General features: G+C 53.9%; 1 protein-coding gene across 2 annotated transcripts in view; it reads right to left on the bottom strand.

Annotated features, from left to right (window-relative positions):
* ACTL6B (actin like 6B) overlaps window positions 1–16,024 on the bottom strand; it is a 545,030-nt gene that overhangs the window by 328,059 nt on the left and 200,947 nt on the right. The gene's annotated exons all lie outside the window — the stretch shown is intronic.

The following is a 16,024-nucleotide window of genomic DNA, read 5'->3' as shown; positions in this document are numbered from 1 at the left end:
AGGTGAACAATCTCAGGCTGATATGGTTTTCACGGTTCTTTCTCCAGACATTCAGGATCAGTGTCAGGTTGAGTCATCATTGATTGTCAGATGGAATGTGCCAGGGCAGTGTGCGCTCCACAGGGGTGTGATTTCTATGTGAAGTAATTAGCCACTAGCTGTGTACGGGCTGCCTCCCCCCGTGCCCTTTCCCCTGCCATGCGCAGCGGCTGTGCATGTGGTTGGGGATGGGGGGGCACCACCATGTCCACGGCCAGGCCCCGGCGTGTTGCAACGTTGTGCAGGACACATGCTGCCACTATGATCCTGCACACTACTGGGGGAGCGTACAACAGCTGCCCGCCAGAACGGTCAAGGGAGCGAAAGCGTGACTTCAGCACTCCAAATGTGCGCTCCACTATGCCCCGGGTTGTAATGTGGGCTGCGTTATATCTTACCTGGGGTGGCGTGGTGGGGTTCAGAATTGGCGTCATCATGTGGGGGCTGAGAGGGTAGGCACTGTCCCCTGTGGAGGTGGTGATTGGTATCATTGGTGGGGTTGTGACCTTGCTCAGTATCTGACATGCATGCATGTGCAGTGGCATTCATACTCACCAAGCAGCCATGTATCGCCATGCCGGCCAGCTTCTAGGTCCTGGCTTAGGGTGGACATTCGGTAAATGAAGCTGTCGTGGGTTGACCCAGGATAGTTGGCATATACTGAGGTGATGATTCCCTTGGCATTACATACTACCTGCACGTTGATGGAATGCCAGTGCTTGTGGTTCCTATAGATGTGCTCAGATGCCCTGGGGGGACGTAGAGCCACATGGGTGCAGTCAATGGCACCTAGCACTTTGGGGAATCGTGCCACAGCGTAGAAATCCAGGGCGGCAGCATGCCTTTCTGCAGGGGTTCTGGGCAGGTATATGTGCCTGCGGACTGATGGGCGTGCAGTGATGATGTTCAAGACCTGGTGTAGGCAGCGTGACTGGGTGGCCTGTGATACACCACCCACAATGGCACTTGTCCGCTGAAATGATCCAGTGGCTAAGAAGTGCAGTACATTGAGGACCTTCTCCAGGGGGCTGAGTGCTTGGGAGCACAGGGTGGGTGATGTGAGGTCGTCCTCCCACTCACTCACCAGGTCCAGTATGATGTGTGGTGGAAACCTGTACCTCCCATGCACCTGGTCATCAGGCATCCCGAAAAGGCTGGTTCTGGGTGTGAATGTTCTGGCCCTGACTATCCTCCTCCTCCTCCTTTGGTAGGCCACGCCCACTGCTGCTAGGAACGGTATGTTCATCCTGGGTCTGAGCTAGTTATTTTGTTAGCGCGCAAATTAATGCGTTGCGCGTGTTGTAGGCGAGCGTGTGACCCGCGCACCCCTCAAATCCAGTGCCCAGTCCAATAGCGTGTGGAAATTGGCGCGCACACCGGGATACAGGTGCGCTGACGTACTTGCGTGTGTAAGTGTCCGCGCACACCTGATATACACGTACATAGGCCAATCGCGTGTACACGCACTTTTGTCCAATTACACGCGATGAGACTCTGACATGCAGTCTTTCCACGTGCGCTCTGTCATCACGTGCTGTGTGGGAAACACCCGTGCGGGGCACGTCACAGACGCGCTTACGCGCTGAGGGCCTTTGGTCCAATGGATTCGCGTATGCGTGCTGACGCGCTTACGCGCTAAGGGCCTTTCCTCGGTTTTCACGCTGACGTGCAGGATTTTCACGTGCCAAATCACTCCGTACCAAGCTGGCCACGCGTAAGCACACGGAAGACCACGCTCCTGCCCAGAAGGCCGAACTACTGCCCCCCAGAGCCCCGAGCACGCTCCCACCTGCCATCTGCTGCTGCCTGACTGCCTGCTGCCCACGTGCACTGCCATTTGCTGCCTGCACATCAGCCAGGGGTGCTGTTGCTGTGACCACCCCTGCTGGAACCGAAGACTCCCGACTGGAATTCCATCGCTCCACAGCCCAGCCCCAGGACCCAGTTGCCCACACACTCCTGCCTCTGGGGTTGTCATGTCGGGGCATACACCATCTGTGACCACTGACAACCCCCGGCCAGAGAGGCAGAGGAGCACCAGCTTCAGTGCCACCGAAGTTGGTGTCCTGGTGGAGCAAGTCCTGGGGCAGTATGATGCCCTCTTTGGAAGTTCCCGCGCCGACAAGGAAGGACGGACTCGGATCTGGACTGACATCGTGACTGCCATCAACGCGGAGGGGGTGGCAGTCCGGGACTTACAACATGTCAGGAAGCGCTGGGAGGACTTCAGGTCCAGGACCCTGAACAAGGCCCGGCGCCTCTTGAAGGCAGCGGATACCAAGGGGCGCCGGGGCCACTTGTCGGAAGAACAGATGGGGGTCCTGGAATGCATATCCCCAGCGCTCCACGTCCAGGTCCTAGAGAAGCAGACCCGTCTGGAGTCGAGCGGTGAGTGTACATGCATCCTGGTTGTGAGCAGTGCGTGTGGTGATCATTCGCCATTGTGCCGGTTGCACATCTGTTTGTATGGGGTCGAGTATGGGTGGGGGTGTACAGGGCCGTGGGGCTGACACATGCGAGGGCTGTAATGTGTGAGACATGGATGGTGCTTGTGTGTGTGGGCTTGCATGGCAAATGCAGTTGTGCGTGCACACATGTTTGGATGAATGTGTATGTAAGTAGACATGTCCGTGATGTCAGGCATGTATGTTGTTTTCGGCTGCATGTATGAGCACTGTGTACATGTGCATGTGTGTGTATTTGACAAGGGTGCAACAGTGATGCAACATGGATGCATGTGACAGCGGTATGTGGAAGCCTGATTGGCAGATGTGACATGGATGCCCGTCTGAACAGTGCGACACTTGGGAGAGGTGTAGACATGCATGCAAGTGTGGTGGTGTGTGTACATGTGTGGTGCACTTCCTGTGTTGCATGTGATGTCTGGCTCCCCTTTGGCTGCTGATGCTGTTGTATGTGTAGGGATGGTGCTGGCAGTTGCGATATGGCTGTGGTATGGCTCATGTGTGCCAGTTGCAATGACATGTGTGTTGGGGATTGTGATGACATGTCTGAGGTTTGCCAATGCCACTCATGTGCAACTGTCATGCGTGTATGTGTCCATTGTACAGTGCCCTGATGCCTGTGTTTTGTTTCTCCCTGTCTGCAGCGTCAACTGATGAAGAGGGCGGAGAAGGTGCTGTGGAGCACAGCGGCGGGGATCCGACCGCCAGCCGGAGACGCAAAGCCCGGCTCCCCTCCCGTGTTGTCATCTCGTCGGGGAGTGAGGAGTCCGGTGCCGCGTCCCAGGCCGCAGCTGCCGGGGGGAGGTCCAAGAGGCGGAGGTTGCAGTTGGACTCCTCGGCAGCAGAAGGGGCAGCTGGGACCCCACAGGGCCCAACAGGGGAAGATGGCACTGAGTCATCCAGGTTGGTGGGGGGTTTGGTGTAGGTGGCGGCCGCGCAAGCACCAGAGACGGGGTCTGGAGGTGGGGATCCCACTGGTGCTAGTGGTGCAGTGCAGGACCAGGGACAGGAGGCAGCACAGGCGGCCGCGGAGGTGCCTGTGTGCAATCCTGTCCCCGATCCTGTCTCTGCATCATCTTGCACCAGCAGGGATGCCTACGTCCAGACCCGTTTTCAGGCAGGGGATGAGCTGACGTCAACTGGCCTTCCTCTGCCTGCGGACATGGCCATCCAGGTCCGGGTTGAGCCTGTCCTGGCTGGTGTGGCGTTGCGTCAACGGGCCATGCGAGGTGACCTGCAGTCTTTTCATGGAGAGACTGCACGTCATCTCGAATGGCTCGTTGACCACGTCAGCCTGCTGGGACAGGTCACCCAGGCCGGATTCCTCCGTCTGATGGGGCTTGCTCCGACCCCCTCCTCAACTGGACCCCCTACGTGCCAGTCGTCCTCTGTGCCATCTTCCCACCCATCAGTCACCTGGGTGCCCTGTGGAGCTGCCTCTGACGGTGCGGCCAGGCTGGTGGAGGAGGCATCCCTGCCACAGTCGGGAGTCGGAGGTCCAGCAGGGGTGGCCACATCAACAAGTGCACCCCAGCCGGCGGAGGATGTGCAGGCAGCAGGAGGCAGTGCTCGGGCAGAGGCAGAGCAGCAGCAGCAGCAACATGGTGGGAGACATGAAGGCTCGGGGCTTTCGACATCGGAGGGGCGGCCATCGGCCGGAGGGCAGGGGGACCCAGGACAGAGAGTGTCTTCCGTGTGGCAGCGGTTGGGCCACGCCATAGGTGCGGAGCGGCGGCGGGCGGAAGAGGCGCGGCTCACAATGGTCAGGGCGGAGCGGGCCGAGTGCCTCGAGGCAATCCGCAGGGGGTTGGAGGAGGACACAGCGTCGTCCCTGCGGACCCTCGGGGCCATGGAACTGGACCGCCTCCGGGACATCGAACAGGAGTTCGATGATGCCCTGGCCCGGGACACCACGGAGTGAGCCGCTGGACTTGCCCGCCGCCTTTGTATATAGTTCTTTAGTTTTAGGTTTCCTTTCTTTCTAATTATGATTTGGAGTCGACGGACACTGCTCCACTTTTTGTATATAGTTGATTTTTAGGTAGGTTTTTTAGTAGGTTTCCTTTGTTCAGTTGGGCTCATGGACCCTTGGTATTTTTTTATACGGACATGCATGTTTTTTTTTCTCATTCACATTGTAGCTAGTTTTCTTTCTTTGGCATTCTTAATTTTTTTTAATACAATTTTGTTAGCATACTTCACTGTGTGGTATCATCTCATTGGTTTCATGCATGTCATGTTGTGTGTTTTCCCATTATATTGCAACCATTGTGTGTGACGGACATGGGTTCATTAGCTTCATGTACATTGGGGGTGTAACATGTGATTTCCATTTCCATGTGGGTGAATGGGTTACTTGGTAGGGCTTTTTGGATGTGGAGGCTGTCCATTACGCACGTGATTGGGGATTGTGAGCACCTGGTGGAGGCTGCCCCTGCACTGCTGGGGGGTGGGGGTGGCGGTAGACATGAGTGGTGGCCTGGTGGAGGCTGCCCCTGCACTGCTGGGGGGTGGGGGTGGTGGTAGGCATGAGTGGGGACCTGGTGGAGGCTGCCCCTGCACTGCTGGGGGGTGGGGGTGGTGGGACACATGAGTGGGGGCCTGGTGGAGGCTGCCCATGGTGGCTGGGGGTGGGGGTGGTGGGAGACATGAGTGGGGGCCTGGTGGAGGCTGCCCATGGTGGCAGGGGGGTGGGGGTGGTGGGAGACATGAGTGGGGGCCTGGTGGAGGCTGCCCCTGCACTGCTGGGGGGTGGGGGTGGTGGTAGACATGAGTGGGGGCCTGGTGGAGGCTGCCCCTGCACTGCTGGGGGGTGGGGGTGGTGGTAGACATGAGTGGGGGCCTGGTGGAGGCTGCCCCTGCACTGCTGGGGGGTGGGGGTGGTGGGACACATGAGTGGGGGCCTGGTGGAGGCTGCCCATGGTGGCTGGGGGGTGGGGGTGGTGGGAGACATGAGTGGGGGCCTGGTGGAGGCTGCCCATGGTGGCAGGGGGGTGGGGGTGGTGGGAGACATGAGTGGGTGCCTGGTGGAGGCTGCCCCTGCACTGCTGGGGGGTGGGGGTGGTGGGAGACATGAGTGGGGGCCTGGTGGAGGCTGCCCCTGGTGGCTGGGGGGTGGGGGTGGTGGGAGACATGAGTGGGGGCCTGGTGGAGGCTGCCCCTGCACTGCCGGGGGGTGGGGGTGGTGGGAGACATGAGTGGGGGCCTGGTGGGGGCTGCCCATGGTGGCAGGGGGGTGGGGGTGGTGGGACACATGAGTGGGGGCCTGGTGGAGGCTGCCCCTGGATGCTGGGGGGTGGGGGTGCAGGGGGACATGAGTGGGGGCCTGGTGGAGGCTGCCCCTGCACTGCCGGGGGGTGGGGGTGGTGGGAGACATGAGTGGGGGCCTGGTGGGGGCTGCCCATGGTGGCAGGGGGGTAGGGGTGGTGGAAGTCATGAGTTGGGGCCTGGTGGAGGCTGCCCCTGGTGGCTGGGGGGTGGGGGTGGTGGGACACATGAGTGGGGGCCTGCTGGAGGCTGCCCCTGGTGGCTGGGGGGTGGGGGTGGTGGGACACATGAGTGGGGGCCTGGTGGAGGCTGCCCCTGCACTGCCGGGGGGTGGGGGTGGTGGGAGACATGAGTGGGGGCCTGGTGGAGGCTGCCCATGGTGGCAGGGGGGTGGGGGTGGTGGGAGACATGAGTGGGGGCCTGGTGGAGGCTGCCCCTGATGGCTGGGGGGTGGGGGTGGTGGGAGACATGAGTGGGTGCCTGGTGGAGGGTGCCCCTGCACTGCCGGGGGGTGGGGGTGGTGGGAGACATGGGTGGGGGCCTGGTGGAGGCTGCCCCTGGTGGCTCGGGGGTGGGGGTGGTGGGTGACATGAGTGGGGGCCTGGTGGAGGCTGCCCATGGTGGCAGGGGGGTGGGGGTGGTGGGAGACATGAGTGGGTGCCTGGTGGAGGCTGCCCCTGCACTGCTGGGGGGTGGGGGTGGTGGGAGACATGAGTGGGGGCCTGGTGGAGGCTGCCCATGGTGGCAGGGGGGTGGGGGTGGTGGGAGACATGAGTGGGTGCCTGGTGGAGGCTGCCCCTGCACTGCTGGGGGGTGGGGGTGGTGGGAGACATGAGTGGGGGCCTGGTGGAGGGTGACCCTGGATGCTGGGGGGTGGGGGTGCAGGGGGACATGAGTGGGGGCCTGGTGAAGGATGCCCATGGTGGCAGGGGGGTGGGGGTGGTGGGAGACATGGGTGGGGGCCTGGTGGAGGCTGCCCCTGGTGGCTGGGGGGTGGGGGTGGTGGGACACATGAGTGGGGGCCTGGTGGAGGCTGCCCCTGCACTGCTGGGGGGTGGGGGTGGTGGGACACATGAGTGGGTGCCTGGTGGAGGCTGCCCCTGCACTGCTGGGGGGTGGGGGTGGTGGTAGACATGAGTGGGGGCCTGGTGGAGGCTGCCCATGGTGGCAGGGGGGTGGGGGTGGTGGGAGACATGAGTGGGGGCCTGGTGGAGGCTGCCCCTGCACTGCTGGGGGGTGAGGGTAGTGGGAGACATGAGTGGGGGCCTGGTGGAGGCTGCCCATGGTGGCAGGGGGGTGGGGGTGGTGGGAGACATGAGTGGGTGCCTGGTGGAGGCTGCCCCTGCACTGCTGGTGGGTGGGGGTGGTGGGAGACATGAGTGGAGGCCTGGTGGAGGCTGCCCCTGGTGGCTGGGGGGTGGGGGTGGTGGGAGACATGAGTGGGGGCCTGGTGGAGGCTGCCCATGGTGGCTGGGGGGTGGGGGTGGTGGGAGACATGAGTGGGGGCCTGGTGGAGGGTGACCCTGGATGCTGGGGGGGTGGGGGTGCAGGGGGACGTGAGTGGGGGCCTGGTGGAGGCTGCCCCTGCACTGCCGGGGGGTGGGGGTGGTGGGAGACATGAGTGGGGGCCTGGTGGAGTCTGCCCATGGTGGCTGGGGGGTGGGGGTGGTGGGAGACATGAGTGGGGGCCTGGTGGAGGCTGCCCATGGTGGCTGGGGGGTGGGGGTGCAGGGGGACATGAGTGGGGGCCTGGTGGAGGCTGCCCCTGCACTGCTGGGGGGTGGGGGTGGTGGGAGACATGCATTGTTGATCAGTAGTGCAAGGTGACATGTGGGTTGGCTGGGGGGCATGCCCATGGTGAATGGGCTGCCTGCGGGACATGGGCAGGGGTGCAGGGTAGTCCCCCGTGGTGTGGGCTGCCTGCAGGGGCCGTGGAGGTTGTGGAGCGTACACCTGGGAGGACCCACACGGCCAATTCACGTGTAGTACTCCCCAGAACCCCTGAAATACACATTCCCTGCTGGTATCGCGTGTGGAACTTCCCGCGCACCCCTGAAATACACGTACCCTGCTCGCACTGGGACTATCGCGTGTGGAACTTCCCGCGCACCCATGAAATACACGTACCCTGCTCGCACTGGGACTATCGCGTGTGGAACTTCCCGCGCACCCCTGAAATACACGTACCCTGCTCGCACTGGGACTATCGCGTGTGCAACTTCACGCTAACCCCTGAAATACACGTAGGCCGCTCCCCCAGGCCCGATCGCGTGAGAAAGTTCACGCGAACCCCTGTAATACACATAGCCCGCTCCCCCAGGCCCGATCGCGTGAAAAAATTCACGCGAACCCCTGAAATACACGTGGCCCGCTCCCCCAGGCCCGATCGCGTGAAAAAGTTCACGCAAAGCCCTGTAATACACGTAGCCCGCTCCCCCAGGCCCGATCGCGTGAAAAAATTCACACCAACCCCTGAAATACACGTAGCCCGCTCCCCCAGGCCCGATCGCGTGAGAAAGTTCACGCGAACCCCTGTAATACACGTAGCCCGCTCCCCCAGGCCCGATCGCGTGAGTAAGTTCACGCGAACCCCTGTAATACACGTAGCCCGCTCCCCCAGGACCGATCGCGTGAGAAACTTCCCGCGAACCCCTGAAATACACGTACCCTGCTGAAATCGCGTGTGGAACTTCCCGCGCACCCCTGAAATTCACATACCTTGCTCGCACTGGGTCAATCGCGTGTGGAAATTCCTGCGCACCCCTGAAATACACGTTCCCCGCTTGCCGTTTGCTGTTTGCCAGCCCGGTGAACTGGTCCAGGGTTAGCGCAGCCCTTTGCGATGATTTAGCGATTTTGATGGCTTTTCCTTGCGCGAGGGCGTTCTTCGGGGCGTTACTGGTGCTGCTGCAGGGTCGCTGCGATTCTCTGCGCCACGGCTGGTTTGGGAGCCTAAAATCCATGAATACGCTGTGCGCGGAAATCGGTTTTAGCGCACGTGCCTGGCGCAGACAATCGAACGCGGACACTCTGCGCCAGCCGCTTGCGACACTTTTCTGCGAATTTCTATGAATTACCCTGTCAGTCTGGCAGCACCTCCACACGTGAAACACTCCTACCACACTCCCGTTGCACTATTTGTATTTTGTATATATCGAAGGCACCTGGGCGCATTTCTCATATATACATACGTTACACAGTTAGGTACAGGTTAGTGAAGTCCAGCAGGTTTATCATATGAACAGGTGGCAGCAGAAAAATCTATGTCTCTTGCGCGAAGAGCCACATTTTTACATTTCTCCGGAATAAATGGTAGGAAGGTTCTGTTCTTCAAGTTATTTAGTGCTAGTGCGGGAAAGCTACTACCTCCTGCCTTCTGAAGCTTAAACCTGGAGATCTTGAGGCAATGTGACTTCAGATCTGGTAGGCCGATCTGAGATACTGCGTGAGAAATTTTTGGTCAAGTATCTAGGCGCAAGATTCGCAAGGAACTTATGTGTCAGTGACAGAGATTTAAATGTAATCCTTTGATTGACAGGTAACCAGCTCAAGTTACGTCTATATTTGGAAGATGTGTTGCGATCTGGGGATATTCAGCGCTGACCTAATGGCGTTATTTTGTAAAATCTGGATCTTTTTTATGTTCCGTTGTTTAGTTCCCAGGTAGAGGGCATTACAATAGTCTAGTTTTGATAGGACAAGTGCTCTGGCTATGGATATGCAATTGGATGTAGTTAGGAACGATCTGCAGGCACTAATTGATTTGCAGGTGTAAGCCGTAGAGGAAACTGTCGCATTGATTTGACTAGATAGAGTTAGAGCAGAATCGATATAGATATAGATCCTTACAGACACTAATGTTGTTTTACCGTCTATACTGAAGGAGTTAAACTGTCCATCTAATCTATTGAGTTTAGATTGGATCATAGGAGAGTAACTCTGTCTTATCGTCGTTAAGACAGAATCCATGGTTAGCCATCCAGACTTGTATGATGAGTTATATGTCATTAAGAACTTTGGTGTCAGTTTTATAATCTCCGGTGATAGGGATGAATATTTGGGCGCCATCCGTATAATTGGTGTAGGTGACACCCAAATAGTCAAGGTCATCGAACAGAGGCTTAGTGAACACATTATATAGAGTTGGAGACATGCAAGATGCTTGGGGAACTCTGCAAGTGACTGGTGCGGGCTCAGCAGAAGCCGAGGGTGCAAAGACCCTCATCGATCTGTTATCTAAGAATGACTGGATCTATGTAATGGCTTTATCAGAGAAGTGTGCTGTTGAGGTTAGGTGATTACATAGGACTTTGTGATTTACTAAGCCGAATGCAGCCGACAAATCTAGTAGAAGAGGAAGCAAGTTTTCCTTTGTCTTTTAGCTCTTCCATTTGTGTTTTAGCGTCAATCAAGGCCATTTATGTACCATGTCTGGGTATAAACCCTGATTGCCTGATGCCGAGGAGGTTGTTTATTTCTAAACGCTCTTGAATCTGCAGGTAAGCTACTCTATTCAGAATTTTCCTTAGAAATGGTACTGTGGTGATTGGTCTGTAATTAGTAGGGATGTTAGGGTCAAGAGTCGGCTTTTTTAATAGTGGAAGGACCCACGCATCTTTTAAGTTGTTCAGGAATATGCTTGTTTCAAATGACGCATTGATTATGGAGGTGATGAATGGAGCCAGTTCTTTGGCTGCCTCATTGATGATGGGAGCAGGGCAGATGTCCCCCTGACATCTTGACGGTTTTAGTTTTGTGATTATGTCCTTAACATCTTTAATAGAGAGAGGTGAGAAGTTAAGTGGATTGTGGGTATTTGGGCTTGGTGCTGATGAGGTGGGTTGTGATGTGACGGCGGAGAGACTACGTTTTTTGGATTCTATTTTGTCATGTGGCATCGTTATTTTATCCAATAATGCTTGCTGAAAGTTAATGCACCAGGTGATATCTTTAGTGCAGGTATCCGGTGGTGAGGCCGGGGATTCCAACACTGAGTATATTGAAAAGTTCTTTGGAAGAATAATTTGCCTTGAATGATACGTTATTGTAAGTGTCTTTTTTTGTCTGTAGAATAGCCTCTTGGTAGTTGAGGGATGCTATTAGAAATGTATCTTTGTTGGTGGCTATCGGAAGACTCTTCCAGAGAGCTTCTGCATTTCTTTTGATTTTGAGTAAAGATCTAAGGTGTGGAGTGAACCACAAATTTAAATGCGCGCAGGGTTTGGCCTTGCGCAATTTTAAGGGTGCAATATTATTAATGGCATTGAGTAAGGTGTGGTTGTATAAATCCACTAGGACAGTAGGGTACGTTTGTGTGGTGGTAGTGGCGTTAATGATCAGCTGTAGCAAGGGTAGGAGGTTCTCCACTGTTATGTTACCATTGTTCCTCATGCCTCTGGATGGGGAAAGGTTATGAGGGTTACACTGATTGACTTCCTTTATAATGAATGAGATGAGGTGATAGTCTGACCAAGCGCATGGCGTCTTTTAGAGGATGTTGATATCGCAGTTGAAGTCGGACAGCCAATCTAGTGTCCTACCTTTGTTATGAGTAGGCTCAGTGATGCAATGTAGAAAGCCTAATTCTGTGATCGTATTTGCGAGGGCTAGAGCCTTGACATCATTCGCGTCCTGAAAGCCAAGCTCCAAGTCACCCATTAGGATCATTTGTTATCATGGCTTAGTGTTAGTAGTGAGGAGGAGAGTAATGTCTTCTTCAAAGATGGATACAGGCCCAGGTGGTCTATATATGAGGTGGATGGCAATTGTTCTGGAAGCTGAGATGGGTAACCAATTTGATTCTCCATCAAGTCGGATGATGGAATACTCATCTAGGATGGCAAGAGAGAGTAAGGCCCTGCCACAGCATGAAGCCAAGTCTCTGTGATTGCTAAAAAGTCAAGGTCGTGGGACGTTATGAAATCAGCAATATCTAATATGCGAGCTGGCAAGGATCTGGCGTTAATGAGTGTGCCCTTAATTGAGGTGGTGGCATTATTCAGATAACTTTATGTGTGGGAGATGTTTTCCCTGGGCGAGGTGGCATTGTTCACTATGTTCTTTGTAGTGTCCGCTGTTTTTATTCTTGTGGTTAGATCCTTGGTAGTAGTGGTGTTTTTGGAGTTAGGTGAGGAGTGAACTGGTGAGAGTCTGAAACCTAGTCTAGAGTTTCTATTTTCCAGTGAGCAAGGTTGGTTCGGTGTAGGTCTTGTGGTGAATTGTTTGATCCATACAGCTGGTGTGTTGAGATAAGGATTGCTTAACGTAGTTGGTGTGGTGAGTGTGGGTTTGGATACTACTTGAAGGCAGGAAGGTAAGAAAGCTGAGGATGGTATGCTAGCAGATGAGGGTAGTCTTAATGACATGGATAGAGAAATACTAGGAGTCCTAGCCGAAGTGTTAAAGTTGCTATTCGGCGGCAAAGGGTAATTACTGATATCAATGGTAGCCATGTAGGCCGGAGCATTGAACTGAGCAGAATTGGAAGGTACAGGATAAATGGGAGGAGCACATGAACATGGCTTGGTACCTTGAGTATTATGTTAGGGTCTGTCGAGTATCTTAGATACTATTACAAATTTAACATACTCTGATTTTGAAAAAGGCTACTGCTATCTGGAATAGGCTAATATAGCAGTCTGTCTGAGGCACAGGAGTGTCCAGAGTGATCAGGTATAAGTGAGTTAACTAAGTTGCAATAGCACACTACAGTTACCGGTAGGTATATACTTAAAATAAATTACAAAGCATGTATGGCAAAAGGAATACCTGACAAATATGTTAAGGTCTGAGAACATTAGACTCTGGGCAAATTTGGCTGTCACAAGGCAAGAAGCAATCAACAGTTGGTAATCGCAGGATACCGTATTACTTGTGTGAACATGGGATGCGGTATACAGGAGTACATATGAATACAAAATATACAGTCAATGGTACAGGCTATCGTGTTGCTTATAAAAGCATATGATGCCGTATATGGGAGTACATATGAATACAAAATATGCAGTCAATGGTACAGGCTATTGCGTTGCTTATAAAAGCACAAGATGCGGAGTACAGGAGTACATATGCATACAAAATGTAACTGGTACAGGATATCACATTACTTAAATGAGCATATGAAGTTGTATGTAGGAGTGCGTATGTGTACAAAATATGTAGTAAAATAGGCATGGCGTGCAGCTGTGGGATATTCAAAACAATTGCATGGTGGCGGAGACAGAGCCATCCATGTATGAGTGACTAAGGGTTGAAAGATAGACAGATTGAGGCCATAAACCTGATTAGTAGCCGCAGTGGTTGTGAATCAGGTGTCGGCATGCGTCTCAACGTTGCATAAAGGAGTAAAAATGGCTGGGAGAACAAAAATGCAAGGGAAAGAGCAATTGGTGGTGGGCTAGTAGCAGATATGCTGGGAGACAATAACTAGCGCTTTGGCGGCCGAAACTGTTGCTCCGCAGGTAACAGGTAGCGGGTGCCCATAGGTTAGAGTCCTTCGTACATAAAGCGGCGGTGATGTGATCGGGCACTTGCTCAATGTAGCGAGGAAAATTGAAAATTGGGCTACCAGGTGGGCAGCAAACTTTGCACGTGTCAGTAGGCCTCGTAATGAGCTTAATAAGTTTGATGTAGAGTACAAGGAAGTGGGTGGGAGTACAGAGCTTGCTTACCCAGCGACAAAGTGTCTTCGGTGATGGATCTGCTAGTGAAGCGCGCTGTGCAGCGCGCCCTGAGGCACCGTTACGGCCCGGACAGGCACCTACAGGCCCTGTAAGTCAGGCCTTTGAAGGAGGGCTGACTTCTGCCTGCCGGTATTCATGATTGCTTATCAGGAAGCGGGTAGCCAATCGGATGATACGTTTCTGTAGCAACGAGCTACTCATGCATACAACAATGCGTGGCCATTTTCAAAAGCAAAGTTTGAATAAAGTAGATACTGTTGCATATTGTGGGCGTTGAATCGAGGCTTCTGATTGCTTGTGCGCAATCCGGTTAATTGAAGGAGGCGATATTAAGCAGATTGTGAAGCCTGAGATGAGGAAAAAGAAATAGTGCACGTAACGCTGTGCACTATTACAGATGGTGGTCAGGCTCGTTCTACTGCTATGGCTGGAGCTCCGGTTCTAGAGGAGAGGGCTCCTGCCCTCTCTGCGGCACTTCGTGCTGGAATAACTGAGATCCGGCACCAACAGGCCTTGTAAGTCAGGCCTTTGAAAGTCAGGCCTTCGTCGTGATTGGCTTATCAGGAAGCAGGTAGCCAATCAGATGTTACGTTTCTGTAGCAACAAGCTATGCTTCCGCCTACCCTCTCCACTGCCGAGACCACAGTTACACTACTTTTTGGTACACTTCTACCACTGCCGCAGAGGTCAGTACAAATTAAGGAGCTACAAATTCAAGATTGTAGTGTTGCTGCATTGTCTACTCAACCCCTACCATGCCACTTTCTTTCTCAATCAGCATGCTTCTGGTCACCTTCCTGCAGCCACGGCTCCCACTTTATGCTAAGGGATTTGTGCACATAGCTCCAGGGGGGCACTTTGAGAAATCCACACTCCTCGTTTTTATCTTTCCTGCTCCCATCTCATTGGCCTCCCAGGAAAAGAACATCATTTGGAAATAAAAGAAAAGGATCTGCCTCAACACTTAGCGAGGTGGGTGAGTGGGTGGTGGAAGGTGGCAGGGGGCATTCATTTTCGGTTTATGACTGTGTGATAGGGGTTTGAGGCTTGTTGGGGGCACTGAAGAAGACTCATGAGACATTATAGGGATTCTAGCCCTTGCTGATGAATGCTGCTTAATATATGTTGCCCCGACATGCAGAAGTCACAGCCAAGCATAGGCCAGAAAGGTGAAATGGGTGCCTGGGGTTTTCATACCTCAGACAGCCCTTTCTCTGAACCAAAGGTTTAGGCCTCCTGGAACACCTAGCGCTTCACTTATGGTAATGAGTGGTGTGTCCAGACTGCCCCCTCCCCTCATCTTCCAATTCCAAAATCTTTGTTGCACATGGTGTGGAATGTGTCTATTTGAGAGTGAGTGAAGTGGGAAAGTGAAATGGGATCTACCTATGGGAGTGCGGGAGGGCACAGCTGTATTGCCTTGTTAGGCCTTTTTCCTGTTTTGCTGTGAATTGCTATGCATTGTTATGCCTTTTATGCACTGCCATGCTTCTTCGAGCCTTGCTATGGCATGTTGTGATTTGATATATTTGGCTTGTTAATCGTCTTCGCCCCTCAGCAACCTGCCCATCAAGGTAACCACTGACTGCTCTCCGCACACTCCTATGTTCCATCACACAGTGAGCATGCCAACTAAGCCTCTTACACATGGCAATTGAACGCTTCTCCAAAATGACAAAAAACATCGGAGCACTACAGCTCTACAGCCAACTTAAAACCAAAGCCCCATCGAATACATCCTAGCACCGCAGACACCTGATGCTTCTCTTAAGAAACAAAGGACTCTAAGCTCTCGACATAGAACATCTAGAAACAGACCCACACATAAAGCTTAGGATGCTTCTGGTCTGCACACATCAACCCTGGAACCTTTTCCCTCTCAACCAACTAACCTTATCCACCCCCACTCCTGATCCGCCAGATTACTCGAAGGCCATGCAAATGTCAGCAGAATAAAGTATAAATGTCAGAACCATAACGTAACTGATGTAACACTGAAGGAGTGATTCTCAAGTACCGTCAACACACGGGGGGGCGGTGCCGCAGGAAGTAAGAAAGATCTGATTCCAGGCTTAAGCTCACAAACCAATCCCGCCTTCTGAGCAGGCTGAAATCTGCTTACAACTCCCCCCGCCCGATCCAGAATGCCAGCGCTGGTATTATTGCTAAACATCCCTACTATAAAAAGGTCACAGTCCTTACCAAACACAGTAGTTAGAAAAGCAGTACTTTTAATGGCTGTAGAAGCACACAGATAAAGGCAGACTTTGGTATCCCCTTGGCTTTACCTGAGACACAGAGTCCTCGAACATTCGGGCTAGTGGGAGTTGAGGCCCTTTGCTTTGCATAGTAGGGAGACTCTGTACACTGGTATCCACCATCCAAGTGTGCCCTTGTTAATCCTTCGACTGCTCTCCACCCAGTGAGGAGCAGATTGCCAGAAAAATAATGTTTCCCAGTCTCAAGTAAGACATATATATACACACACACACACACACACACACACCGCCATAGGGAAAACAGGACCCTTTCTTTCAATTTCATGTTCATATCAATGCCAAAAGAGCAATC

This window comes from Ambystoma mexicanum, chromosome 1p, assembly GCF_040938575.1.
Source record: "Ambystoma mexicanum isolate Mex_15411 chromosome 1p, UKY_AmexF1_1, whole genome shotgun sequence".
Taxonomy (NCBI): domain Eukaryota; kingdom Metazoa; phylum Chordata; class Amphibia; order Caudata; family Ambystomatidae; genus Ambystoma; species Ambystoma mexicanum.
Note: the sequence above shows the minus strand (reverse complement) of the source record. Positions and strands in the feature narration are given on the sequence as shown.